The 25951-nt window shown below is 49.7% G+C and overlaps 1 protein-coding gene across 1 annotated transcript in view; it reads right to left on the bottom strand.

Moving 5' to 3' along the window:
- Nucleotides 1-25488, bottom strand: part of Gsn (gelsolin) — a 56430-nt gene extending 30942 nt beyond the window's left edge. The window contains exons 1-2 of the mRNA XM_057754778.1: nucleotides 25420-25488; nucleotides 12021-12110 (exon numbers count right to left, since the gene is read on the bottom strand). The gene's annotated coding sequence lies outside the window, so the exon portion shown is untranslated. The remainder of the gene's footprint in view (nucleotides 1-12020; nucleotides 12111-25419) is intronic.
- Nucleotides 25489-25951: the final 463 nt, after the last annotated feature.

Below are 25951 nucleotides of genomic sequence, written 5' to 3'. Positions count from 1 at the left end.
ACACCAAGCAGAAAAAGGTGATGCCTCAAGGCCATTGGGCCAGTATCAACAGCCTAGACTTAGAACTCAGGTCTGTGGTCAACCAGGCCAGAGGCAAGGCCTGGGTCTTATGGAACAGCATGGCCAGCTGGCCCTCTGTCCTGGCCAAGTCTGTACTGGGTGTGGACAGCTACTGGGAAGATGGCCAGTGGGGTTTGTTTGACTCTATCCCAGGGACCGAAGCCACAGACCCTCTCCCAGCTCCCAGAGCCAACCCCACCCAGTGCTGTGAGCACAGGCAAAGGAGGCCTGGCCCCGAGCCCTGGAAGCAACAAGATTTGGCCGTGTATGAGTTCAGGCCTCTTCCACCAGGACTCGCTGTAGCTATCGGTCTCTCCTGCCCTGAGGCAGATGCTCCAACCCTGAGAAACTTGGGACTGCAAAAAACTGAGTCCTAGACCCTCACACCCCCACTTATCCCAGAACTCTGTAGCAACCTCCGAGAAGCTGGGGCACAAACACAGGCCCAAGCACAGGCATGGTGAGTTGGGGCAGGATCAGCTGGAGACCCGGGTGAGGTGCAGACAGAAAGGCAGGGTCTGTGATGCCCCTGCCACAGAGGAAGGGTCAAGAGATGCCACTGGAGGCAACCGCTCAGAGGAAGGATTTGGGCATGTAATGGGGAAGAACTCCGCTAGCAAAAGTGGGGGCTTAAGATCTACCCCTTAACCGGCTGAGTGGCCCTGAGAAAGTCACCTTGGCACTCGAGCCTCAGTGCCCTTATGTGTAGGTAGGGACCGTAGTATCTTCTTCCCATGAAGGCTGTGAGAATTTAATAAGGGAACAGCTGTTAAGGGCACATACTGCCCTTGGGGAGGACCTCAGTTTGGTTTCCAGCACCCATATCAGATGGCTCACAACCAGTTGTAACTTCCACCCCAGAGGATCTGACGCCCTCTTCTGGCCGCTACAGTTACCTGCACTTACATACCATACACACACATACACCTTAAAGACATATAACCAGGTGAAATACACTGGACTCAGTGTAGCCTAGTGCAGATGAAGCCTGTGAAGAAAAAGCTGCCATTTTTGCTGGGTCAGTCGCTTGGGTGAGTTTCTGTCTCTCTGAGCCTAATTTTCTTGTGTGTAAATTAGAGACCAAAAGACCTTCCCTGCCAAGTATGATAGTGTGTACCTACCTGTACAAGCAGTGCTCAGGCAGGCGAGAGAAGCAACTTTGAGGCCAGCCCAGTTTGCATAATAAGTTTCAGCTCACCCAGGGCTAGCCAGCAAGACCGGATCTCAGAACAAACCACAAAGTGTGTGTGTGTGTGTGTGTGTGTGTGTGTGTGTGTGTGTGTGAGAGAGAGAGAGAGAGAGAGAGAGAGAGAGAGGAGAGAGAGAGGATTTTTCATAAAATAAATGTTCAAAAAATACTGGTTTATAAAAGCAAGCTGTCTAAGAGGCATCTGCACAGCCATGTTCACAACAACACTGCCCACAACAATTCAAACATGGAAGCAAGCCAGTGGTTCATTAATGAGTGAGTAGACAATCAACAAGCATATTTAAACAGCAGAACAGTAACCTGTGAAAAGATTACATCCTGCTAGAGGGATGACCCTCAAGGACACTGTGCCCGTCACAAGGCAGGAATGTTGTGGGTTCACTCCTGTGAAGTTCTGGGAAGAATCAGACTGTAGGACGGTACAGTGAAGTGATGGTGTAAGGGGAAGGGAAATGTGGGCTGCTGTCCAAAGAGAGCAGAGCTTCAGTGGATGAACCAGCCTGCCTCCATCTTGGGCGATAAAGCCATCTTACAGTAAAGATAAACTAGGTCCATTCCTATTTATGATTAAATCTGTTTCTCAAGGATTAGGCTCTGCCCCATCTGTAACCTTAAATACAAATGGTTCTGTACTGCCTCTTCCAGGAAGCTGCAACCACATCTTTGTATAAAAAAGTTGTAACCATCTTGGAACCCTACCTTTGTTCCAAAAGATTGTTATGACTACCTGTTGTTATGGCTACCTTGTTAGGACCACCTTGCAATCATGTCTTTGCTTCAGGAGGTTGTTATGACTAACCTATTATGTTTATGTTCTGCTCCTGTAACCCTGTCAGTTTTGCCCTTCAAATCCCCCAGTTGGAAACCCCCTACCCCTCGGTTATAAAAACCTTGTCTTCCTCATGCCCAGTGCTGATCTCTCAAACTCCACATTTAGGGAAAGGCAGCTTGTGTACATGAATAAAAAAAAACTTGCTTTAATTAATTGCTTGCCTTAATTAATTTGCCCATGATGATTTGGGTCAGTGGGCTTTCTCATCACATCTTTGGGATTAACAAGTTCTGCAATGGAGAGAGTTCTGGGAATGGAGAGTGGTGGTGGGTGCAGGACTCTGGCCACGGCATGATGGCCCGAATGCCCCACTGCAGCCCGTAGGCAGTGGTCCCAGCGAGGGCAAAGGGGCAGGCATAGCCAAGAGATAGTAGATGACAGGTCTCATTCATGGAGGGATGTGAATCAGCTCAGGGGACAGGGTCCGTGGTCCCTTTCTAATGTTCCAATTTCATTTTCTATAAAGCAGAGCAACAAGGCTACCCTGATGTATGTCTGGGAGGACAGAAGACCCTGACTCTGAGTGTGTCACTGAGCTGGTGCCTAGCAACCATGACATCCAAAGATGGCCCACAGCACCTGCTGGCCTTTACACACCTGCAGCTCACTTGCTCCGTGCCCACCCTTGGCCTCTACCTCGCTTTCACACTCAAAGCAAGGGACAGCTGGAGGGTTCCAACCAAGGCCGGAGACAGGGTGGTGGCTAGTCACCAGAAGAGCCAGCCTTCCGAGCCTTCCTATCTACCTCAAGAATCTCTTCTTGCTTTGTCAACCCAAAACAGTATGGACCCCAACACTCACAAGCTGACTGTGACAAGAAATTCAAGCCCTCTGAACTTCACTGCCCTTGGACACAGGACAGCCAGGCATGTCACAGATTTGCTGCATCTAATATTAATTAAATTTTTAAAAATCCAGAAAAAAACTCCAATGAAAAGATGAAGGCCAGGGGCTAGCAAGGAGCAGAGAGGGAGGATTCACAAGATCTTACGTTCAAGTAGGCCTGTGGCCGCCACTGCTCCTGACCCCTCCATGGCCCCAATACATACACAGGGCTCCCAGGCTTGACCCTCTGAGATCTGGTACCCATGTGCCCTAAGCAGCATAGCTCATTGACTACCAGACATCCTTTGCCATCTACCCTAGCCTCTGTGTGACCCAGCTCCCTGCCAGGAACTCTGGGAACTGGCTACGTGTGACCTTGGGCCTGTCACTTTTGTTCAGAAGAAACAGGATAAAATGGTGAGCTCCAGGTACTGAGAGGGCTCAAGAAACTGTTGTGCACAACCTGTAACCTCCTCCTCTTCCTCCTTCTCCGCACCTCCCACAGCAGCTGCTAGCAATCGACTCCCCAAAGGCTTGAAGGCAATCTCTCTCGAGCCAGCAAAGCAGTCAGGGAGCCAATAAGAAGGAGGATCAGGGAGAGGAAAATTACTGGTGCTGGCCCCAGCTAGTGCTGGGGTGGGGGGCTGCCTTGGAGAGTGGGGAGTTGGAGGCCTGGCAGGCTCTTCCTGAACCACGGGCTTGGCCCCATGCCTTGACCCCTGTCTGAGCTAAAGGGACAGTGGGCGTACTTGAGGCCCCTGTCCTCCTCTGGAACATGCCCACTCTTTGGCATCCAGAAACAGGAGGAAGAAACAGGCAGGCCTTTGTAAGGAGGAGAAAAACCTCTTGCTGGGCCCCAGGTCCTACCATGACAGAGCCTCCTGGGGCCTAGGAACCCATATGTACCAGAGCTCCAGTGTCACATACAAACACACGGCCATGTCACACACCAGCCTGTGTTCCTTAGGCCTGCACTAGGTTTCTCTTCTGCAGCTTCATCAATGCCGCTCTTGCCCCGATGAGGATTCACCCACCATACACTCTGCTGGGTGCTGATGTCTATGTCCTCTGTACCGGGCCTCAGTCCTTGAAAACACATGCTACAAGCTATAAGCTACACTACATGCTACATGCTACATCCTTGTGGTGGTACTCACCCCAGGGGCAGGGGCAATACGACGTCATAGTTAGGGACACTCCCCAGCCTCTGTCACCGTGTGACCTTGTCAAAGCAACCTGTCCTGTCAATGCCTGGCCTTCTTCAGCTCTAGAACGTGATGCCAGTAGCGCTTCTCTGACAGAGAAGTAGATAACTGGTGTCCATCCCAGCTCTTGGCATGCTAGGTAAGTGCTCTGAGATGGTGCCTGAGTCTGGGCCACGCACCAGGCCCATGTGCCCATGATCTGCTGTGTACGAGACACTGTGTATGCTGGGAAATCCTAACAGATGGTAAGAGGGTGCGGTGACCTCATACTGAGAAGACATCCTAGGTTCAGAGCAGGATAACTGTTTGCACAGGGCCAGAAAGGGGGGGGGGCTAGAGACAGATACTGATGAGGGGGGCTAGAGACAGACCCTGAATGAGGGGGAGCTAGAGACAGATGCTGATAAGGGGGGAGGGCTAGACACAGATGCTGATAAAGGGGGAGGGCTAGACACGGATGCTGATAAAGGGGGAGGGCTAGACACGGATGCTGATAAAGGGGGAGGGCTAGACACGGATGCTGATAAGGGGGGGCTAGACACGGATGCTGTAGTGGGGAGGGCTAGACACGGATGCTGATTAGCTGTGGGCAGTGAAGCACAGGGAACATTTCGGAGTAATGAACATGTTCTTGCCAGGTGTGGTGGTGCATGCCATTAACCCCAGCACTCAGGAGGCAGAAGCAGGCGGATCTCAGCGAGTTCGAGGCCAGCCTGGTCTACACAAGTTTCTGGGAAACCAGGGCTACATAGAGATACTCTGTCTCAAGAAAGAAGATGGAGGGAGAGAAGGAGGGAAGGACAGGGAGAGGGAGGGAAGAGGAGGGAAGGGAGGAAAGAAAAGTCTCTCAAACATGATTGTGGAGATGATTTCAAAACCCTGAATTCACTAAGAATCAGAGTTCATGAAAATGGCAGAAATATATGTGTGTGTATGTGTATGTGTGTGTGTACTCTATGTTGATGGAGGTGGGTCTTGTATTAATCTGTTGCTTTTATTGGTTAATTAATAAAGAAACTGCCTAGGCCCATTTGATAGGCCAACCCTTAGGTGGGTGGAGTAAACAGAAGAGAATGCTGGGAGAAGGAAGCCGAGTCAGGGGTCGCCATGATTCTCCCACTCCAGACAGACGTAGGTTAAGATCTTTCCTGGTAAGCCAGCTCGTGGTGCTACACAAAATATTAAAAATGGGTTAGATCAATATGTAAGAGCTAGCCAATAAGAGGCTGGAACTAATGGGCCAGGCAGTGTTCAAAAGAATACAATTTCCATGTAATTATTTTTGGGCATAAGCCATGCGGGTGGCCAGGTGCCAGGGACACAGCCCCGCTGCTCTTATTTCAACACTATGTGAATTTAATCAGTTATGTGAATTATATTTCAGGAATGTTGAATGTTGTTGTGGAAACAAAAGTCCTCGTGTTAGCCAAGCATGGTGGTGCACGCCTTTAATCCCAGCACTCGGGAGGCAGAGGCAGGTGGATCTCTGTGAGTTTGAGGCCTGGGAGAGTTTGGAAAGAGCACAGACTCCCAGCATTGGTATGTGCAGAACTGGGTGGGGTCCACTCAGCACAATCATAGTTGGGGAAACTGAGGCTAAGCAGGAGAAGGGGCCTCCTGGGTCTGGTGGATCAAACAGCAGGCCAGCTGGGACTAACTGGTCCCCTTCCTGTTTTCTTCCATCCTTCCCCTCTGCCTCCCCCAGGGCGGGCCTCCCCTGCCATCAGCTGTGACTCAGAGCTCTGAGTCATCCTGTGGCACCACAGAAGGGACTTCTTAAGAAAAACAATCCCTAACACGGAGCTCCCCAGAACCTTGGGAACAGGATCGGCCCAGGGGGCTGGGAGGAGGAGAGAGAAAGGTCAGGGCCCTGTGGGAGGTCAGGGTTCCCCAAGCCTGACTGTTCTTGGCCACTGAGAGGTGCAGCACATACGTAAGGAGCCTCAGCTTCATCACCGGCAAATAAAACTCCCTTCTGCACACTGAAGCTCCATATGCGCAGGCGTCACGACAACAACCGTGTGTCTGTGTGTGTGTGTGTGTGCGCGTGCACGTGCACGCAGATGTGTGCAGATGTGTATGAGCAGATGTATGTGCACAAATGTGCACTTACAGATGTGTATGCAGGTGTGTATGCACAGATGTGTGCGTGTATGTGTCTGAAGGTGTGTGCAGATGTGTGTGCAGGTGTGAGCGCACAGGTGTGTGTGCAGATGTGCGTGTGCAGATGTGTGTGTGCAGATGTGTGTATGCGCAGATGTGTACACATATGTGTGTGCAGGTATTGTGCACGTGTGTGTGCAGGTGTGTATAGATGTGTGCACATATGTGTGTGTAGGTATGTGTGCAGATGTGTGTATGTGTGTGCAGATGTGTGCTCATATATGTAGAGGCTAGGGAATCAAGGTCAGCTGTCTCAATGAATCATTCTTCACCATATTTTGGAGGACATGTCTTCTCCTTGAGCCTGGAGCTCACTTATTAGCTCAGACAGTCTAGCCAGCAACCCCGGGAGATCCTCCTGTCCCTGCCGTCCCTTCCCTGTGGTTATGTAGGTGCAAGGGATCAAACAGGCACGTGGGGCCAGCACTTCAGCTATTAAAGCCATCTCCTCAGCCCCATGATATGAACTTCATAAGCACCAGTTTTCTGAATCCTCATTAAAACTTATGGGTGCCATCATCCAATTTTAGAGACAGGGAAACTGAGGCTCAGAGAAGTAAGTCTTGCACAGTTAGGAAAGGCAGAGCAGAGTTTAAATCCAGGGCTAGATTTTGAAGCCTGTTACTCTCTCCCTTGCTCCTTTTAGAAAGCACCTACGTGGGCTGGGGAGTTGGTGCAGTGGTTAAGAGCATTGGCCACTCTTGCAAAGGACCCGGGTTCAGCTCCAGCACTAAATGGCAGCTCACAAACACCCCTAACTCCCATAGCAAGGGAACCAATGTCCTCTTCTGGTCTCTTTAGAACCAGGCACACATACAGTGCTAAAGACATGTAGGCAAGGAATGGAGAGATGGCTCAGAGGTTAAGAGCACTGACTGCTGTCCCAAAGGTCTTGAGTTCAACTCCCAGCACCCACATGGTGGCTCATAACCATCTGTAATGAGATCTGGCACTGTCTCCTGGAAAGTATATATATAATAAATAAACAATTTTTTTAAATGTAGGCAAAACAATGAAAATAAAAAAATGAAAATAAATACATCTTTTTTATCCTTATTTTTTAAAGATTTGTTTAATTTTATGTTTATGGGTGTTCTACTGCATATATGTCTCTGCACCATACATGTGTATGTAGTGCCGTTGGAGGCCAGAAGAGGACATCAGAACAGGCAGAGAGCCATTATAATTGGATGCTAATCTGTGGTCCTGCTTGAACAGGCTTCAGAGAGCCCCTCAGTTCCCAGCTGCTCATCATTCCCCCTAGGGCGTTTTCCTCAGCCATGGCTGGGCAGGGCAGAAGGGAAAAGGCCTCTTGAGATAGGCCAGGCTTCAATCTAGCAGCTATAAATAGGCCCTTCTGGCTTGGGCTGAAATAGTTATGCCAGGCCCAGCTCGACAGGCATCAGAGCATAAACGGCCCCAGAAATGCCCCCCACCCCCGCTGCACACAGTTAACTAAAACTTCTTCAGGAAGCCATTGTTCACAATTCTTGAGGAATAGGGTTTGAACAAAGAGCCACACCCGCCTAAAAAGGAGACTAGACCTGGACCTAGCCTTCTTTTTCTGCTTCTTCCATTGCTTCTGCCTGGGACTCAGTTTCCCAAAATGTGAACTAGGGAGGTCGGTGTGCACCCTTGGGCCCTTTCAGCCAGGATGCTGTGACACCCTGCTTCTCAAACATCTCATTGTGCCTAGCCCCAATCAACTCGGAAACTGTATTTTGTCATTCTTTTTATCGTTACTGAAGTGCTGGGAACCAATCCCAGGCAGGCCCTCTATTGCCGAGCTACATCACAGCCCCTGTGGCACATTGCAAATTAAACGTTGTTGCTGTTATTGTCTAGAATTTTTGAGAATCTCACCATCCTGAGTGCTGAGTGCAAAGTCCTAACCAGCCCCGTGCCTGGGCCAGACACCACTGCTAAAGGCAGCTCCAGCCCTACCCCCCAAATCCTCCTTGTGGCCTTCCTGGGCACTGCTGGGAACAGCCTGTTGTGACCTGGGCAGGGCCTCGACCTTACAGTAGAGGCTCCCCAGCCATCGCATGTACCCAAGTGCTGTACCCCTTCCTTCACAGGTCACCACCCGAGCCCTCCTTCACGGATACAGAGAATGAAGCTGAGAGGGACTGGGCACGTTCTGTTCAGAGACACTAGCTCAGACTTACTCCTAGAGTCCGGTGCTGCAGTGATCTGACTCAAGTCAGCCTAGCTGGACAGTGGGAACAGAATGGGGGAAGAGCGAAGAACACAGAGAGAGAGAGAGAGAGAGAGAGAGAGAGAGAGAGAGGTCATTCGCGCGCGCGCGTGTGTGTGTATGTGTGTGTGTGTGTGTATCTGTCTGAATGTGTGTGTGTCTGAGTTTCTATCTGTCTGCGTGTGTGTCTGTCTGTATGTCTCTGTGTGTGCATATCTCTGTCTGTGTGTGTCTGTATGTACGTCTGTGTGTGTCTCTGTGTGTCTGTGTGTATATATATATATCTCTGTCTCTGTGTCTGTGTATGTCTCTCTCTCTGTGTATGTATGTGTGTCTCTGTGCGTATATCTCTGTCTGTGTGTGTGTCTCTGTGTGTATGTCTGTGTGTGTGTCTCTGTGTGTCTGTGTGTGTATATCTCTGTGTATGTGTCTCTGTGTGTCTGTGTGTCTGCGTGTATATCTCTGTGTGTCTCTGTGTGTATATCTCTGTGTGTCTGTGTGTCTGTGTGTATATCTCTGTGTGTGTCTGTGTGTGTATATCTCTGTGTGTGTGTCTCTGTGTATATATGTGTCTGTGTGTATATCTCTGTGTGTGTCTGTGTGTGTATATCTCTGTGTGTGTGTCTCTGTGTGTATGTGTGTCTGTGTGTGTGTCTCTGTGTGTCTGTGTGTGTATATCTCTGTGTGTGTGTCTCTGTGTGTATGTGTGTCTGTGTGTATATCTCTGTGTGTGTCTCTGTGTGTGTATATCTCTGTGTGTGTGTCTCTGTGTGTATGTGTGTGTGTCTCTGTGTGTCTGTGTGTGTATATCTCTGTGTGTGTGTCTCTGTGTATGTGTGTCTGTGTGTATATCTCTGTGTGTCTCTGTGTGTGTATATCTCTGTGTGTGTGTCTCTGTGTGTATGTGTGTCTCTGTGTGTCTGTGTGTGTATATCTCTGTGTGTGTGTCTCTGTGTATGTGTGTCTGTGTGTATATCTCTGTGTGTGTCTGTGTGTGTATATCCCTGTGTGTGTGTCTCTGTGTGTCTGTGTGTCTGTGTGTATATCTCTGTGTGTGTCTCTGTGTAGGGAAGGGACGTGACAGAGCTTCACTGGAACACAATCTCCTACGAGAGTCCTGCATTGCCCCTCTGACCGCCCTCCTCTTTGCCTGCCATAATTGACTGCTCTGAATCTTAGCAGTCGAGCCATTCCTGTCCTCAGTGGCCATCTATGGCTCCCAGTGACCCGAAGACTGAAGCTTAGCTAGCATCCGAGGTCTCTTCAGACATCCGTGTCTCCTGCTACTCTCAGCTCAGTCTCCAGACATGACTCACTCGTCCTCAGGCACACAGGCCCCCAGGTAGCCAGCCCTTTGCACATAATCCTCTTGCCTGGAACGCCCAACTCCCCACCTCAGCCCAGCGCCCATCCCAGGGCAGGACAAGCTGACGGCCCCATGGGTGTCTTGCAAAGCATCTGGGTATGGGCCACAGCTGTCTCCCTCAGGGACTGCATGGCTCCTCTTTCAGGACGGGGCAGTTCACCACCCATTCCAGAGAGTCAGCAAGGGTTGGCTGGGAGATGGGGGGGAGAGAGGCTGGCAGGAGGGTGACAGGAGGGTGGTGGGAGGCGGGAGGCAAAGAGCCAAGAGAATCCTGGGAAAGCACACATTTCCCAGGACTTCTCGACATCAAGTCCTACATGAAGAATCAGGGCACTTCAGTGAGGAAAACACTAAACACCACCATGCAGGGTCATAAGATGCGCGTGCACGCGCGTGTGCATGCGTATATGTATGCATGTGTGAGATGGCGTCATTAATGAAGTTCTCCAAGTCTCCCACTGGGAAGCTCCTAACAGTCTCTAGTAGCGTGGAGTAAAATCCACAGTCAAGGGCAGCATGGCCTGGAAGCCCTGGTCCCTTGCCTGGCCATTCCCCATTGCGTCTGAGGGGCGCTCTCCCTTCCTAGCTCACCCTGCCATCCGACACTCATGCTCCTCTGCCTGTACAGAGAAACACCTCCTCCTAGCTGCTCCCTTAGAACATCAGATCCATCTACACAAGACCCAGGAAGCCACGGCAGGCACAGCCATCTACACAAGACCCAGGAGGAATGGGAAGCTTGTATTCTTTATGTCTTCTCTAATTGCCAACTCAGGCCCTAGATACTTGTCACATGATTCTGGGAATGAATGGATTCCAGAATCTGCCTAACATTTAAGTCAGAAAAACAAAGCGCTGTGCATAGTCAGAAAGGGTGGGTGGGGCAGCTCGGGGAAACTGACAAGACAGCCTTTCAGCAGCCAGGGAGAGAATGTTCCAGATGGAGAAAAAGGTATCAGTGTGCCAGAGACTTGGGACAAGGATATCTGAGGATCTGATGGGAGGACACCAGGGCGCCGTGCTTACATCCAAGTTCGTGGAGGTGAACGTGGGGCGGGTGCAGTGCAGGGGATAGGGGAGCCGCAAGGGTGAACAGGCAGACTCCTGAGACCCTCAGCTAGGCCCGAGCAGATCTGGCTGTGGCCCTCTGGTGTTTCCAGAAGTTGGGCAGGCAGACAGAATGTAAGGGCCTTGTGACATGGCTAGCAAAATCATACACAGGAAGGGACACCCCAGTTTCTGGACTGTCAGAAGTATGTACCCCAGAAGCCAGATGTGATCATTCAGTGGTAGCTGAGGGTGGCCAGACCTCTGGGCCTAGGGAACCTTCTAGAAACCTCTGGGTCCAAGGACAAAGGCCCTGTCATCTAGACTTTCAGAGGGACAGAGGCATGCTCAGCTCCTCCGCTGGGTGGAGTGGAGGATTGGGAAATGCAAGCACTTGCTTCCTGCTTCGTTTGGCAAGCAACGGTGACATCATGAGCTGGCCACTGATGCCATGGACCACGGATGCCATGGGCCGCAGGGCGCTTTCCTTTCTCCTCACACAACTGGAAGTTGTCTTCTGTTAGGTTGAAATGCTCTCACAGTGACCCTCCTGGCTTTCCATCTCACAAAGTTATCTGCGGGGCTGTCTGATCCCCACCACCACCTTGTTAGACAAGGAGGAGACCAAATGTACCGCCCTCCAGGAGGAAACGCCCAGGACCCACTCAAGGAATCAGGGTCTCCTGGCTTGCAGCCCAGCACTCTGCACTCTGCCCCCCCCCCCCCCACCAGTGCACTGCAGCGCAGGCTCACCCTGGAATCTGATAGGCGGGCCCAGCCAGGTGGGAATGACTCATCCAGTCTCCCATGACTCACACTCCTCAGGTGCCTCCTAAGTCAACAAGTGGGGACTTGGTGGCCACACCCAACTTTGTCCACCTCTCCACAACCTGCAAGGGAGGGTTCCCACCTCTCCTCCCACCACAGAGCAGCCAGGGCGGGAGCAGGCATGGGGCGCTCAGCCCGCCTCACCCCTGCCTTCAGCTGCCTTCCCCTTGGTGAGGAGCAGATGGGGCAATGAATAGTCCACAAAAGCTGTTCAGCTGCTTCCATTCCGGAATCATCTAGACTCCCGGGACACTGCGTGGACAGTGGTTCTGTGTTGCTCTACCTACCTTTCAGAGCCGTGCAAGGAGAAGACAGCCACTCCGGGAGGAGACGCTGTGACAGCTGCCAGGCACTGGGAGAGGGAGTGTTGGCGGAACCTGGAAAAGGGCCCAGGAATCTCAGTGTCAGTGTCTGAGGTCACACGGGTAAATCCCGCCTACCTGCAGATCTCCAGCCAGTGCTGCCCACACCTGATGCTGGAGGGTTGAGCTGGTCAAGAGTGGACCTCAGGATGCCAGGCTATGAGCTCCTTGGAGTAACTGCTTCACTCTAAGGCTGTGGCGCAGTACATGACCCAGCAAACGCCACCTCCAGTGCCCATTAGAAGAGCCCCCAAGGCTCCTGATGTGACAATACAAGCCCCTTCCTAACCGGAGTACATGGCCCAGACTTTGCTGATGGGTTCTGCAATGTCAGTAGGTAACACAGTAGTAGGCATGGAGCCACAGGCAGAGGGGTCAGAGGTCACATGTTTCTCTAGGTCTGGGGTACTAAAGTTAAATGGCACCTCTACAGGCCTTTCTCAAATATCTTGCAGAAAATCCCAATTCCTAGAGGCATGTCAAAGCACATGGGGGTTTGTTTTGAAAAATGACAGACAGCTATGCACACTCCATTAACTCCAAACCGGTCCCACCTGCTCACTTGGGGGGTTGCTTACGTTCCTAAGTGCACCCCTTTCCTCACGCTTCCCATGCAGCAATGGGTACCCCCGGCCACATCTCCCATCTTCCATCCACACAGAGGTCCAGGCACTCCCACGACCTCCAGCTCACGTTGACTTCCAATTCAGTTCAGCCTCTGACTACAGGGGAACACACCCTACCTCTCGGCTGGCCACTCTGTCTCTGACTCTCTCCCAGTGTAAACCTCCTCAGAGCAGACCCAGACCACATCACTGGGTCGCTCAGACCCGCAGTGGCTCCACACAGCCCCAGACAAAGTGTAGGATCCTTTGCCAACTTTCGGTGTCTACTCCCTGTGGTCTGTCATGGCCAGCCGCTTGAACCACAGACTCCTGCCACATAGAGTGTGTTCTGCCCCTGCATCCTCCGGGCAAGTTTTGTACCCTGTGTCCTTCACCCCTCAGTTCCTAGGTTCTCTGCCACACTAAATACCAGCAGTCTATGTCTGTATGGGTCTCTCCCAGCAGACTAAGATCTGCGCATGCTACTCCAGACCCTGCCCGCTGCAGCTCCAGACTCCCCAAAGGATATGCTTGCACGCATGTGTGACATGTGTGCTCACAGGCACACTCCCACAGAACTTGCTCACAATACAGATGCTGCCATCTATGGGCAAGAAAAGCACTGCACGCTTCCTGTGATGGACTCCAGCTTTCACGCTTCACTAGGTTTACAAAGACCCCAGCTAAGACGAAGTTTGCGGGTTTCCCTTCTAGAAGGGCAGAAGCAACTGGAAAACAAGATCTGCAAGTCGCTGATGCTACTAGCCCGGTCTCCACCCACATGCTCCCAAGGGAGCAAGAAATAGAGGGTTTCTGTCGCAGCCCCCACCATAGCTCCAGGCAGCTGGTTCTGAGTCTGTCTGCACATCTGCCTGCACTGCCTTGGAGCTCAGGGAGAGGAGGCAGCTTCCCAGAATCAGGCTGTCCACCAAGGAAAAGCTAGCCTCTGGCAGGGAGCTCACTGACAGTGTGCAGGCCACCAGGGGACCTCATTCGGAGCATTCTGCCTGTGGAAGGTGGAGGCTGCAGCGGTGGTTGTTCTCACCCTATAAGACCCGTCCCGAGTCATCAGTAGGACTTTTGGACTAGATGGCCAGTCACACCACAAGGATTCAAACGGCCAAGTTGTCACTTTCTGTACACCTACCAGGCATTAGACTCGACAGGCAATATAGGAAATCTGCCAGGCAGGTACCATGCCGCTCATCTTGCCAAGCAAGACCTCAGGCTTAGAGAGGTGAAGTAAGGCCCCAGGGGTCAAGACACACAGCTAAGAGGTCTAGGCAGACTGCTACTCTTGGGTCTAGCTTGTACTCAGTATCAAGCTATAAATAAGGGTACACTTCCTACTCACTTGGAGAAAGACCCGAAGCTTTGGTTGCTCAGGCTTACAGCACATTTCTGCAGAGGGCCACAGGGTACGTGATCTGAGCCACGGCAAGCCACTGCTGTCTATTGTATACGGGGCCACAGGGTACATGATCTGAGCCACGGCAAACCACTGCTGTCTCTTGTATATGGGGCCACAGGGTACGTGATCTGGGCCACGGCAAGCCACAAATTGAGAATGATGTTTATCATCTTAAATGTAAAACCCTCTGGTGGAGATGTTTTTCAAAGCCACATTGCAGGCCTTCAGATGGCTTCCCACTGAGTCATTCTCTCCTGTTGAAGGGCCCTATTTCTCCACCTCTTCATGACTTAGCAGGAAACTATTTCAACAACTGCTTGCATTCTAGAAACAGTGGGATAAAGTCTGACCCAGAGTTCGAAGAGAAGAGGGAGGCAGGATGGACAGAAGGAATCTCCAGGGTGAGCTACCTGGGTTGGGGGAAGGCTTGCCCAACAAGCACAAGGCTCTGGGTTCTACGAGCAGCTCTGAAGAAAAGAAAAAAGCATCTGAATCTAAACTGGCTATTTATGCCTTATCAATAGGCTTAATTTTGAAATATCCATTCTAAATTGACTATCAGTTGACTGACTGCCCAATTTTTCTGAGACAGGGTCTCATTTATCGCAGGCTGGCTTTGAATTCAATACACAGCAAATGTAATCTTGAAATTTTTATCTTTCTGCCCACTTTATACAGGTGTACAACATCACACCCGCTTCATACAGGTGTGCCTCACCACAGCCGCTTCATACAGTGCGCAACATCACACCTGCTTCATACAGGTGTGCATCACTACAGCCGCTTCATACAGTGTGCAACATCACACCTGCTTCATATAGGTGTGCAACACCACATCCACTTCATACAAGTGTACAACACCACACCCACTTCATACAAGTGTACAACATCACACCCACTTCATACAGGTGTACAACACCATACCCACTTCATACAGGTGTACAACATCACACCACTGCATACAGGTGTACATCACACCACTGCATACAGGCGTGCAACATCACACCACTGCATACAGGTGTACAACATCACACCACTGCATACAGGTGTACAACATCACACCACTGCATACAGGCATGCAACATCACACCACTGCATACAGGTGTACAACATCACACCACTGCACACAGGCGTGCAACATCACCCCACTGCATACAGGTGTACACCACTGCATACAGGTGTGCAACATCACCCCACTGCATACAGGCGTGCACCACTGCATCCACTTTAGCACGCTGTGGCTCTAAGTCAGTGCTATGCATGCTAGATAAGCACTCCACCCAGTCCGCAATTTAGAATCTTACAGTTCAGTGTGACCCTTGGACCGGCAGCAACAGCATGAACTGGACACTCATGGGAATGCAGATTCCAGGCCCCAACCCAGCCCTAAGGAATCAATTCCTGGGTGATTGTAGTCATGGTAAGTCTGGGAGATTCTTCAGAACATCATGTCTGCCGGGCGGTGGTGGCGCACGCCTTTAATCCCAGCACTCGGGAGGCAGAGGCAGGCAGATCTTTGTGAGTTCGAGGCCAGCCTGGTCTACAGAGCTAGTTCCAGGACGGGAACCAAAAAGCTACGGGGAAACCCTGTCTCGAAAATCAAAAAAAAAAAAAAAAGAACATCATGTCTATCTACTTTCAAAATTATTAGAAGAAGTCTAAAAGCATTTGCCTAGAGTCACAGTGTCACCTCCCTGTCCTCAGAGCTGCACCCCACTCCAGGATGCAAAACGGACAGATCAGGTCTTCACTTGACCTTGAGATCTGGCCCTGGTCAGGTGGGAAGCTGACTTGGGAGGTGAGGAGGAGGCAGCACTCCCATGCACAGAGGAGTGGGAGCCAAGTTAGAGAACCAGGTCAAATAGGCAGGCAAATGACTCAGGCAAGTCAGTACCCAAGATGTCCATGGCCAAGTTCCCTGATCTTCCCAAGCCTGGGGTTGAAAAGTAACTGAAAGAGTTTTGATTCAGATGTGCACTTTTAAACTACACAAGTGATGGCACTCGGGGCTAGGTGAGCGCTTGTAGCAACACTCTCTCTCGGGGCGTGTGTGGAGTGAAGAGGTGGAATTGGCAGTTCCTCAGACCATCTCTACCGTTCAGATGGGGAAACCTGTCAGGTGAGAAGGCAGTCAAGAGTGTCACCTTCTTCGGGGTCCGCGCAGACAGTATCAGGGTTGGGCACACAAAGGTCGGTGCTCCCGTCCCAAGTGTGGAGGCTGAGAGTAGCTTGGCATGGGCACTGGCAGAGATGTTTATGGAGGTGGGGAGACCGAAGCCTCCAGAGCTGCCAGGGCTTCTCCTAAAGCCAGGAGCTTTCCCCTCATCTGCTAACACTGCGGTGTAACAGAGGCCTAGGAACTGGCTTTATTCTAGGGAAATTCCACGTGGGCAGTGACGATGGCCCACCCACAAGAGCCCCGATGCCAAGAGAAACTCGGCTCGAATGTGTATTTCCTGGCTTTCTTTCCCCTGTGCATGTTGCCACTCAGGCAGAGATGGACTGAGACTCACCCACCCACCTCAGTTTTGGACAGAACCATGGATAAATTAATTTTCTATTTCTCTATATATTTTCATTGTAATGTGGGGGACCTTTTGGAACCACAGGTGGGCCTAATGGCAGGATAGTAAGTCCTATAGTTCTCTGTAATATGAAAACACAATACAGAAAATTCAGACGTATACAATGTTGGAATTATCAGACCCCCAATAAATACTATGTTCTAATTTAGACACGCAGTCATTACAAAAAGCATTCAGCTTGGGCTTCGACAGGAAGGCCTCTAGCACATAATGCTTTCCACACTTGAAACTGTACAAGCATCCCATGAGGCTTCTGCAGGAGTCCAGAACAGATGCAGTGGCGCCAGGGAGGTAGGGTTGCCGGAAAAACTCTGCATGTCAATTTACATTTGAACTGCAGATATGCATTGATTTTTCTTTGTAAGTATGCCCTAAATATTGCAGGGAGCAAAATAATACTAAATAATTACTCATTCTTTATCTGAAATTCTAATTTAACTAGCATCCTGTTTCCTTAGCTGCTAAATATGGCCACCCTAAGGGCAGAGTCTCAGATTCCACCTTTCTAAAAAGTTCCTGAACACAGCCCTGCCGCTTCTAAAACATTCACCGCCATGAAAATGGAATTTTATGCAACCACGAACTCTGCAAGCTTTTAAAAGACCATCTAAAGAGCCAGGCCGGCCGTTCCCAGCTTCTAAAGGTGTGTTCTAGAACCAAGTGTCCTCTTGCTTCATAGACAAACAGTCTGGTAAAGTGCAAAGGGGACAGGGCCTAGGGTAGCCCATGCAAATCCCACTCTGAATGCCACAGCTCAACTGGCTTTCACCTCCTGGCCTGAAGCTCAAGAAGCAATAACATGTGACCATACAAAGACCATGGCCCTTGCCCTTCTGCTCCCGCTCCAGGGTGCTTGGATCAGATGAGAAAACAGCAATTCTGAGAGTCTGAACGATCTGCACTGGGGAAGCACCGCATAGGTGCATTGCAGAACCCTGCAGCCGGCAGAGGGCTGGCCTAGCATGCACAGCTGGGCAAGGCGGTGCATTGCAGAACCCTGCAGCCGGCAGAGGGCTGGACTAGCATGCACAGCTGGGCAAGGTGGTACAAGATGTAATCATAGCACTTGTAATGGAGGTAGGAGTGCAGGGCCACTCAGCTACTTAGTGAGTTCAAGACCAGCTAGGCATAGGAAACCCTGTCTTAACAAACTAACAAAAATGTGGGGAGCTAACATTGAAATCTTAACTTTACCCTTGAGGAAACCAAGGCACAGAGGTGGTCCACTGAAGGTCTGCACCACGAGCACAAAGAGAACCAAGTAACCTCTGCAGAGAGGAGATCCAATCGGGGTCAAACCGCAAGTGCAAAGCAGAAACTGGAAAGAGAGCCACGGTCCCTCTGCTCTGCCACTGAAACTGGAAAGAGAGCCACGGTCCCTCTGCTCTGCCACTGAAAGTCTCAGCTCCACCCTTTTCTGATACTGGACTGTGCAGAAAGATTTGCCGAAGTCTGCAGGACAACTGGACTCCTGGTAGCCAGTCACAGTGCTCCTTCAAGGATGCGGTTTCCCCACCAGTGATGGCAGAAACACAGGACCACTCATGACCACTGCAACTCTTCTGGATAACAAGTGGGCAAAGCATAAGCTATCAAATGTCTCAGAACTGAGCCAGGAACTCCATTTGTAATAATGAAGAAAGAACCCGGGCAAGAGGTAGCTCAGTGGGTCTAAGCATTATGGAGAGAACAGACTCCACAAAGTTGTCTTGTGACCCTTGCCTTGGCATGTGTGCACACACACACACACACACACACATACAAATAAATAAATAAATGTAAATAATTTTTTAAAGAACATATAAAATTATTAGGGTGTTCAGCATGGTATTGTTTATGAACAGTCTAAACGTGTGAGCTTAGATGATTGTTAAGTGAAGGTACCTACCTGCCACCGGGAGTGGAATAATAGTGATGAAAATCTAGCACACCTCACTTTTATAATTTACAAAAAATAGGGTTGGGAGTACAGCAAAGAGGTTGTCTAGCATGTATGAAGTCCTGGGTCTAATGCCCAACACCAGGAAAGAAAAGGAAAAAGAAAAACTTAAAAATAAATAAATAAAATTAATTATTCTGTTGTTACGGAATATTAGTTTAAGGTGTGTTACATTTGTTTATACTGTGGAATATTTGTTTAATGATGTAAAGATGTGTTGCATTCTTTTATGTTGCATTTGTTTAACTCTGTAAAACTGTATTACTTTGCCTGCCTAAAACACCTGATTGGTCTAATAAAGAGCTGGATGGCCAATAGCAAGGCAGGAAAGAGAAATACATGGGTTTGGCAGGCAGAGAGAATAAATAGAGGAACCTCGAGAAAAGGGAGGAGAAAAGGAGAGGAGGATGTCAGGGGCCAGCCACACAGCCAGCCATGGAGTAAGAAGGAAAGAAAGACATATAGAATAAAGAAAGGCAAAAAGCCCAGAGGTGAAACGTAGTTAAAGAGAAACAGGATGATCTAAGTTAGAAAAGCTGGTTAGAAACAAGCTGAGGCCAGGCATTCATAAGTAGGAATAAGTCTCGGTTTATTTATTTGAGAGCTGGGTGGCAGGCCCCCAAGAGTGAAAAAACTAACCACATATTAGTCTATCATTTTAATCTTCTGGCCCACGAGAGTAAGAGTTTATATAGAAGTGGAGCAGTGCTAATGCCAGCACTCAGGAGGCAGAGGCAGGCAGATTTCTGTGAGTTCAAGGCCAGCCTGGTCTACAGAGCTAGTTTCAGGACAGCTAGGGCTGTTATACAGAGAAACCCTGTCTCAAAAAAACAAAACCAAACCACAGTAAACCTGAGAACAACTTTATGTTACGTTTAAAGAATCCTTCATGAGAAAATATTTGTTATAATATTGAGAAAAAATCTAAAAGAACAGAAAATTGTACATACAGTATGACCATTGTGTGGTGTTTAAAATGCCAGGAAGCGGAGGCCAGAGAGCAGGGCTCGTCCAGAGATCTGAGTTCAGTTCACAGCCCCCACGCCAGGGAGCTCCAGGTCTGTCACCCCAACTCCAGATCAGCCGCCTCTGGCCTCTGCAAGCGCTTACACTAAAATGCACAACCCACACACCGATATACTTGCATACACACAGAAACCATAAAATAAATCTTTTCTAAAAAAGAAAATGCCAGGAAGAAAACACACCCAAAAATTAGTAGTGCTCACTTAGGTGCCAGCTAAGGATAATTCTTTGTTGTTGTTGTTTTTAAATCTTTAAAAAACTTCTATTTTCCAAATTTTGTATCACAAGCTCCTGTCACCACGAGGAAGGAAAGTCCACTGAGGAGACGAAGCAGAAATGCCACCAGGCCACTCCCCAGATTTAACTATTATTTACAGAGCACTCACCCGAGTCTGGTCCAGCCACAGCCTCTGAGCAGGGACACTAGGGCCCCACCCTGGAGGCTGAGAGGCATGAATATATATCCTGCGCTTGCTAAGTACTTGGCCCAAATGACAAAGCCGTTGAGGTTGGAAAGTAACAAGACACCATTTACTTAGCCAATGGAGCACAGGGGTGGAATCCACCCCCATGGGCTTGGCCCCTCGTAAGAGTTCCCGACCAGGTTCCGTGGCTCAAACCCTTTCTGGATTCCTCTTGGAAAGCCGATTTCAGGGAGATGTTATAACCAGGAAAACCAAATAACCAAACAGAAAACAGACCAGACAAGGGTGCACACTCTTAATCCCAGGACTTAGGAGGCAGAGGCAGGCAGATCTCTGTGAGTCTGAAGCCAGCCTGGTCTACAGAGCGAACTCTAGGCCAGCCAGGCCTGTATAGTGAGACCCATTTCCCATTCCCTAAATCAAGCACTGAGTGCAGGAGGTACCAAGACACTGTGCAGAGCTAACGATGAGCAGCACTAACTACAGAGCACAGAGCTGGGAAAGGAGACTCAGTGTTCTGGGCCTCAGTTTTCTCATCTGCAAAGTGGGTAACATAAGGACAACATCAGGGTTACTGTAAAGAGGGTAAGCAGCTTCACTCCCCCAAGAAAGGCCTCAGTTTGCTTATCTGTAAAACAGAGTCAACATTTCTTCCTTCCTAAGACTATTTGAATAGTAAACAAATCAATAAGAGCTGAAGGTGAATTGGAAATCAAGGAATACTGTCTGGGAGTGAAACCCCACTCTCAGCTTCCTGTCTGCAAAATGGGGCTATTGGTTCTGCTCCAATTCTAGAAGAGTCTGTCCAGATTCAAGGAGGGCCACAGAACTTCTGCATCTGACTGCATCGGGCTCACCTGCCACTTCTAGGCACGAAGATTCTGTGTCAGTAGGCTGAGCACAAAGCACTCTGACTCAGAGCCACCCACACTAGGCAAGCCCCACACTGCTTCCCGCCCCATGGTGTGCGATGGTCACCGGAGTCCATTAAAAAGGCATGCAAGAGCCAAATCCTACTCTTCATTCTGTGAGGGGCACAGACCGGACCCCAGCCCTGGCCCTCAGCCCCGTCGCCTCACCTACCACACCTACTGATTTTTCTCTCCCCTACCCTGTAATTCCCCTTGTGGTCCTAGGCAGAGCAGGAGCAAAGGAACACAGCTCAAGAGGAGGAGGAGGGGAAGCAGGCAGCAGCAGGAACTGAGCCGGCCTGTGGTCTCCGACTTCACAAACCGCACCAGGCTGTAATATGACACACGCTCATTCAGCCGAAAGGGAGGAGATATTTTTACTTAACCTCCCTCAGCTGCCTAAACATGGCCCGCCCTCCCCACCACCGCCACGCATAGCATAACTCCCGGGACCCGCTTTTCTCTGCTTCAGCTCACATTTTCTTAGGAGGTACCGGGGGGGACTCACTTTACCCAGCCTTTGGGGATGTCTAAGAGTTTGACAAATAGTAGAGAGGAAGGACCAGTTCTGGTCGGGCGCCCAGCTAACAAAGGACCTTGCCTGCATCCAGGAGCCTTAATTTCCTAAAATAGATGGGAGATTGATCTGCACCCTGGGGACGTTGATGGTAAAGAACACATGTGTTGATAAATAATCCTAGGCCCCTCCAGTCTTCCCTGGGCTGTGCATACCAAGTCCCCAGCACCATGTAAATGTCAGGTGCACAGCAGCACACCTGGACCTCCTGTGTTGATCGTGGAGAGAACAGGGACAGGTGGATCCTGGAAGCTCATTGGCTGGTCAGCCTAGCTGAATTGTTGAGCTCCAGGTTCACTGAGACTCTCTCAAAAAAAAAAAAATAAATAAATAAATAAAATAAAGAGTGGAGGGGCTGGTGAGGTGGCCGAGCAGAGCAAAGACTCCTACACGTGCCTGATGACCTGAGTTTGGCCCCCAGACCCCAGATAAAGGTAGAAGGAAAGACTGAGTCTGCAAAGTTGTTCTCAGATGGCCAGCATGCTCACCCACACACATGCATATCACACATACACACCATCACATGTGCACCCCAGCATGCTCACCCACACATACACACACCACATGTGCACCCCAGCATGCTCACCCACACATACACACACCACATGTGCACCCCAGCATGCTCACCCACACATACGCACACACCACATGTGCACCCCAGCATGCTCACCCACACATACACACTGTCACATGTGCACCCCAGCATGCTCATCCACACATACATACACCACATGTGCACATGTATTTCATGTTATTTCAGCTAGATAGATAATCTTCAACACTCCAAAGACCTAGAGAATATGGCATTTAAAATGTTTTAAAAACTTAAACTTTTCTCAACAGTGAGACATGTCTGCTTCTGGGTAGCACCAATTGCTTCAGAGAGGTTGGTGGATATCGAAGAAACTCATTATGGAATTTGCCTTCAATATGACAAGGCTAGCCATTTGGGCAAGAAATTGCTCCTGCCTAGACTGTTTAATGGTATGTTATATGAACCGGGCATGCAGGACACACAGAAAAATGCCGGCTAAACATTCCAAAAGATGGGATGGTCCTTCAGGGTTCCTGCTTCACAGAGTAAACTGCCAGACATTCTGCAGGACACAGAAGAAAGCAACTAATAATCTTTGCCATTACAAGTGAACAGAGCTTCAAATTTCCTGCTTCATGGAAAAGTCCGCTGGATACTATGGACCTGTAGGCTGAAGATGGATGCCCCAATGTTACAAAAGAACTTTGGAAGTTGCTTACAGTGCACTTCTGTTTATTTAGGTAATATTATATCCTTTTGGGTCTTTGGTGGAGTTAGAGACAGATAGTTATAGTTTTCCTTAGTTATGATAAAAGATAAATTAGATACAAAACTTTAGACTCATACAAAATATTATAACTATAATTCTTGCTTGATAATTGTTTTGTATATGTAATTTTACTATGTTAAAATTAAAGTCTTTCTTTTTAATTAGACAGGAAAGGGGAGATGATGTGGAATGTCCTTCTGTATATGTACTGCTTTATTGGTTGCTGAATAAAGCTGTTTCAGTCAATGGTTTAGCAGTGTAAAACCAAGTGGGAAATCTGAACAGAGATATAGAGAGAAAGTAGGGAGAGTCAAAGAGACGCCATATAGCTGCCAAAGGGGAAAGATGCCAGTCAGAACCTTACCCAGTAAGCTATAGCCTCATGGTGACATACAGATTAATAGAATGGGTTAATTCAAGATGTAAGAGCTAGCTAGAAATATGGCTGAGTCACTGGTAGAACAGTGTTGTGATTAATTAGTTTCTGTGTGATGGGGGAGAGTCTTCTGTTTTGTGTTGATTTCATTGGTTAAATAAAGAAACTGCCTTGACCCTTTGATAGGACAGAAAATTAGGTAGGCGGAGTAGACAGAACAGAATGCTGGGAGAAAGAAGCCGAGTCCGGCAGTCGCCATGATTCTCCCACTCCAGACAGACGCAGGTTAAGATCTTTCCTGGTAAGCCAGCTCGTGGTGCTACACAGAATATTAGAAATGGGTTAGATCAATATGTAAGAGCTAGCTAATAAGAGGCTGGAACTAATGGGCCAAGCAGTGTTCAAAAGAATACAGTTTCCATGTAATTATTTCGGGTAAAGCTAGCCGGGTGGCGGGAAGCGGCCCGCAGCTCCTACTACAACATCTGTGTGATTATTCAGGTCTCCACTTACACACACAGACATATAAAAAGAACGGAGAATGCAGCCCCAGGCCTAGGCTCGCACTTGTAATTTCTCTTACATCTCTCTCCCTCTAACCTGTCATTTCTGGTCAGCAAATATTCCAAAGCTGTGGGCGCAGACCAGAGGAGTTTCCTTGAAGGAAGCCAAAGATCAGTGTTTGAGCAAAACCCTCCAGGTCAGAATGATAATATCTTTATGTCTAAACACAGGTCATCTAGAAGCCAAAAGCCCACATGAGTCAGGAGGAGGGACAGGAGGAGGGACCACTGTTCCCAGAGCACTAGGAGACAGGGAGTGCTCCCTCCCAAGCACAGAGCTTGCTGTGACAGTCTAGGTCAGTGCACAGACCACTGTCCACCTCGAGGGAAAGAGGAGAGCAATCAAGACAAAAGAGCCTACGTGACTGTCCCTCAGTTTGAACCTAAAGCACAAGTCTATTTCCTTTAAAGCCATTTTTTAAAGAAGAAAACCAGCAACACCGAGATAATAGTAAGTAGTTGTATCCCATCTATCTTCAGATAAAATTTACCTAAGTTTCCAGGACCTGCTGTTGGCCATCCCACCAGGCACTGCTCTGATTCGGACCTGCCTGCTGACCTTGAGATGGCCTCCTCAGGGCCCCCAGCCTCTGACACAGCACTTCCTCCTCAACAACTGGTTCCATGAGTTCACGGTCACTGCATGGGTCACAAGCCTTTCCCGGCATCCCACTGCCTGTGAAGTCCAGCCATGTAGAAGGCTCAGAAAACCTCAGTGCCTTTGCACAAGCTGCCCCCGTGCCATGGAACAGCTCTTGCCCTGATCCCTCTTCTGGCAAACTATTACTCATCCCCTAGGCCTGGCTCACGCAGACAGAATTAGTCACCCCCTCTTACTAGGTCCAGATACGTCAAAATAGGAAGTATAGAGAGTGCTCTCCTCCTTGGGGCTCCTGGGCCCCTCTGTGGTCAGGTCCCAGAACACAAAGCAGAGAATGCGGCATCAGGTTAGGAGGGAGGAAACAGACTGACAGGCAAGCCTGCCTGCTTCCCACGGCTCTTGCGAGTTCCTAATAAAAAAGACTAGAAAAAATTCTGGAGTAAATTCCTCCCTTGGTTCACAAGGAAACCTTTGCTGCTGGGTAATTTCATGTGCCAAACCAAGCTCTCTCAGCTGTTTATGATTTCCCTGGCATGTATAAATAGGGAGGCCCAAGAAAGGAAAACAGTTTCAAAGAAGCTGGAAGCCCTGTCCCATCCGTCTTCCTCTTCCCTTTAAAGTCTCCCAAGGAATACTAACAGGCACCTATAACTCTAAGGGGGCAGGGTGGCATTGCACAGAACACCCACGAGTCCAAGGTCCCACAAAAGGAGTCAGGAAGAGTAGGCTGGAACTGGGCCCAGGCCCAGAGGCTGCCCCTTCTGCAAAGGCTTCTATCCCCAGGAACTCCAGGAGGAACTCCTGGATCCGTTAAAAGATTCCTCTCTGCTCTACTGAGACTGTGAGAATGGAATAAAAGAGTAGGTGTCTGGGCTGAGGATCTACAGTCGGATCTCCTGCTTGCCCAACCCCAGCTCTCAGACCTGGGGCTTCCCCCGCAGGCCTGGCAAGTGCTGGACCACGGGGAAGTTGCTATAATAAAGCTGGGGGAGGCAGCAGACCTGAAAAGTGATGGAGGCTTCTAATCCCTCAAAAAGGCGTCGACGGTCAGCCAGAAGTTTCTTCTCCAGGCCAGAAGGGACCGCAACACTGCAAGGCGGGAAAGAAAAGAGCTAAATACCTTCAAAAACAGTCATGAAGATGTCAGGCGCGTACAAAGAGGAACTTTCTAACAGTTTTGGGCCCTGAAGGGGGAAGGTATTGCTCAGGAGTGAAGGCTCCTCTGCGAGGACTCCTCATTCGGCCACTGTTGAAGCCATGCGTGGGCAGTCACCTGCACTCGGGATCAGACACCCTCAAAGCACCCGCGGGGCGGTGTCGTGGTGAGGTCCGGTGCCTGCAGCACTGCGGATCTAGGCGTGGCCGAATGGACCGCTCTTCTTCACCTCTATGTCCACCCTCCTCGGTCACTTGAAGAGAGGCAAGGTGAGCAAGCACGTCCTTCCCCCGCGACGCCCGCGCATGGCCCCAGCTCGGATTGGCACCGGAGGGAGAGGAGATTCAGCTCGGTCCACCCCCAAAGCCCGGGATCCG

This window comes from Chionomys nivalis, chromosome 22, assembly GCF_950005125.1.
Source record: "Chionomys nivalis chromosome 22, mChiNiv1.1, whole genome shotgun sequence".
Lineage (NCBI taxonomy): Eukaryota > Metazoa > Chordata > Mammalia > Rodentia > Cricetidae > Chionomys > Chionomys nivalis.
This window is presented reverse-complemented; position numbering and strand designations above follow the sequence as displayed.